At 45.1% G+C, this 3,781-nt stretch overlaps 1 long non-coding RNA gene across 1 annotated transcript; it reads left to right on the forward strand.

Moving 5' to 3' along the window:
• Positions 1 to 1,736: 1,736 nt before the first annotated feature.
• LOC141220800 (uncharacterized) lies at positions 1,737 to 2,491 on the forward strand. Its single transcript, XR_012288940.1, has 3 exons — positions 1,737 to 1,905; positions 1,988 to 2,235; positions 2,324 to 2,491. It is a non-coding gene; the product is annotated as an uncharacterized lncRNA (long non-coding RNA).
• Positions 2,492 to 3,781: the final 1,290 nt, after the last annotated feature.

A 3,781-nucleotide genomic window follows, 5' to 3' on the forward strand; every position in this document is an offset into this window, starting at 1 on the left:
GCAGCCAAATAAGGCAGAGGGTTAGAGGAATACTGACCTTATATTGTAGACTTCTAGGATGCTTAAGAAGTGGACATTCCCTTTAAGCTACATTGTGCAGACAAAGCCATGGCAGTGTAGAAGGCCGACAAGATCTCAGTGGAAAGGCTGCAGGTTTGCGTCTGCATTAGGCAAGTTATAGAGGTAGAAGTGTTGGGACCTTGTTGCTGTGCAGGTAGAATCTGGAGCCTCGGCACCGTCCTGCGTAGCCCATACTACAGGGAGGAGCAGCGCCATGTGTAGTAATCTGAGCAGGATAGTCAGTGTTCAGCCAGCACTGATGGAGACTGACACCCCAACTCATTACCCAATACATGACAGGCTTAAAGAACCTCTCCCATCAGAGCTTATCCTCTTAGTATATTGTAATTATATAGAACTGTGTACTAACAATTGCTCACTTTACCTTTCTACCCAGTAAATTCTTTTCTATGTAGAAACAGGAAGCATCAGGAAGCCTCTTCCCTGCAAAAATCATTCTCCTCTTCACCTCCTGACCCAGCTGCTCCCTCCTCCTCTGCAGGGACTTATGACTCATGCAGGAAAAGTTCACCTTGTGGTAACATAGAGATTAGAAGGATTCAGCTAGTCAGTTTTTAATCACATCTCTTTTCCATTAGGTAAATGACAATAAGCTGGGTAGAAAGGCAAAATGAGCAATTGTAAGTACACAGTGCTATATAATATGATTACTGCAATATATAGAGAATAAAAACTGATGGGAGAGATTCTTTAAAGATGGGTGGGCAAAAGTAAAAGCAAAGTTTATTATGAGGTGGACTCCACTTAACACTTCTGGTGAGGCGCACCATAGTGATGGGGTGCACTTAATTTATGGAAAGTTGTGACTCAGGTGGCTTCACCATGCTCCGTCCACTTGGCAGAGCTGGAGTGAAAGTGCTTAAATAAATAAATATATATATATTGAGTGCAAGGGATAATTTTACTTAATCGAACACGATGACAAAATCCCAAACCGACCCAAATTCATCTTCAAAAAGGCACGTAACCTAGGATCAATTATAGCCCCCACAGTAAGGATACACACCAGTTCTCAAAAACCTCAAACCCCATTCCATCAAAAACTAAAAGGCTTCTTTCCATGCAAAAAATGTAAGACATGCAAAACCCTAAACACACCAAAACAACACACCGTCAGCCACCAAAAAGAAATATACCCCATCACAGATTTTATAACATGCAACACCACAGGGGTCATATACGGGCTATATTGCCCATGTGGCAAATTATATATAGGCAGAACAAAAAGACCTTTGAACATCAGGATCAACGAACATTTAAGGAACATCAAAAATAAATACATGGGCCACCCTCTCTCAAAACACTTTATAAAAAAACACAATGGGTCAATAAAAGGAATTAAAATAGTAGGTATACAAATCGTCCACAAGAACTGGAGACAAGGAGATTTTATTAAGAGCATGTCCAGGAAAGAAAGTGAGTGGATTTTTAAACTGAACACCTTAAGACCAAGAGGATTGAACAGCGAAATAGAGCTCTTTGCATTTAATGACTAACAAATTGACCTATGACGTCACCAGCCCTGCATATATAAGGACACCATTTGACTGGGTTAAGCCATCCCTGAGGAAGACAGCCGCAGTTGTTGAAACGCGTCGGACTGACCCTTAACACAGCTAAAGAGGCGCCCACAGGCCTCCGTACCTTGTGCACGCTGCACACCACGTGACCCCACGTCACGCTGCCCCCCTCTCGCGCGCTCTCCACATACTCTCTCTCTCCTCCTCCTACCCGGAAGTAGCGAGCACGCGGCAGTCACCGGCCAGGACTCCGCTCTCGCTCCGGACCTCGACCACCCCCAGACGGTGAAGCCCTCTACAGACCGTAAGTAACAACGGGCCCCTGCCCCACCAAGTCCATACTGTACGCAGCTGACCCTCTAACGGTTTTTCCCTGTTCCCCGCAGTACTTGCTATCAACCCCTTCAGTTGGGCTCTGCACCAGCCACCCTCCCTATTGCTGAATCTGGCACCCACTGTTTCCAGCCAGAGCCTCCTGGTGCACCCAACATAGGAAAACATAAGCCTCCTACTGTATCCTATCTCTGGTTACCTCTGACATAACTATAGCCTCCTACTACAGCACCCTGCTGTATCTACATTATGGAGACCTGAACCAGCATCTACTATTGACACCCTAATCCCTACGAAGCAGGTAAATCACGATCTCTGGGTAAAAACTGGAGGCTACAGCCACAATCCAGTGATACCTTAACAGATACACCCCCTCCCCCTCCCTACAGATCTCTATACAGCGAACAGAGGCATTACATGCTAGTACAAGCCTCTTGCTGCATCCTACTTCTGACCTCCTCGTGCTACCTCCACTCAACAAGGGACCAGGACTACTACCTCCAGCTCATTCTAAGACGTCCCTGGATGCCCCTTGTACCTACCAACAGGTAACCCAAAACCTCTTGTCTCCAAGGCTTGTACCACAGCTACATCAGTTAATTTATGATCTATCCCTATTCCTTCCCCCTGCAGATCTAACTCAGATCATCAACCCACAGCCGTGTGTGACATATCCTCTACCTCTCTCCAAGAAGGACCAGGACCGATACCTCCTAGTCATCCAAAATAATCAGGACACCCCCGCTACCCTCTAGAAGGTAACTAATCCAAAACTACCCTCTTTGAACCCCGTACCTTAACCCTTGAGCCCTGCGCCCTATTCTTAATACTTGCCTCCTCTCACTCCCTATAGTACTACTCCGGTGAATCCAGTATTATCTACACAGCCTGCTGACTGTCATACCAGTAGCAGTGCTACTGTGGATCAACAGCTAACTACTACCACAGTCTATTGAGTACCATACCAAGAACAGGTAACTCACGACCCAACTCAGAGTCCAGCAGAGACATCTCTGTCGAGTTCCACCCCCACTTATCCATACATTTTTTTTGTGTACCCCACTCTAGGTACCCCTCGTCCTCCCTCCCAGGCACCAACACGTGCCACCAGTGAACCTCCATACCCCATACGAGGCACCAGTATCAGGTAACCACAGACAAACAGATACCTAACCCTTCCCCCATCGCTTATTAGTATACCATATTTATACATTCCTATTCTATCCCACCAGGTCTACAAGCCTTTGCCTCCTTATACATCTACTGCAACCGAACATCCTCAGACTACGAGGGAAAAAGGCCTATTTTTATCAATCAGTGATTACCTTGTATCAGTGGACACCGATCTATTTATCGATTTTATAACTTTTAATACTTTTAATAACTATTCTTATATCCGACCCAGTGACCTCACTGAGTCTGAATCATTTTAACTAGCTATTTTTAAGCACATGTTCGATTAAATAAAATTATCCCTTGCACTCAAAATCTCTCGTGCCGTCCTTCTGTTCACTACCACTAGCGCAAATTTACTTCTTCTCGGCTATATCAACACTTATTTGGACAACCCTGGTTCCCTGTCCACAAATTTGCTGCCACTAGTAGTGACGAGCCCACAGCGCCTCCTGTACCCATATACTAACCAATTATATATATATATTATATAAAAAAATTAACATCTAGTTGCATAAAAGTTTTGACCTGTCAGAGTTCTGCTAGAAATCTATTAAACCCCTTGATGAATTGGGGCCAGATCGGCCGTTACCTTTAGAAACCACTTACCGGCACCTGATAGTTGTGCACGATCTCTGGACAACAGCGCAGCATTAACATCACCGTTCTCCTGG

The sequence above is a fragment of the Phyllobates terribilis genome, unplaced genomic scaffold, assembly GCF_046119375.1.
Source record: "Phyllobates terribilis strain yellow unplaced genomic scaffold, ASM4611937v1 Scaffold_303__1_contigs__length_2303217, whole genome shotgun sequence".
NCBI classification, from domain to species: Eukaryota; Metazoa; Chordata; class Amphibia; order Anura; family Dendrobatidae; genus Phyllobates; species Phyllobates terribilis.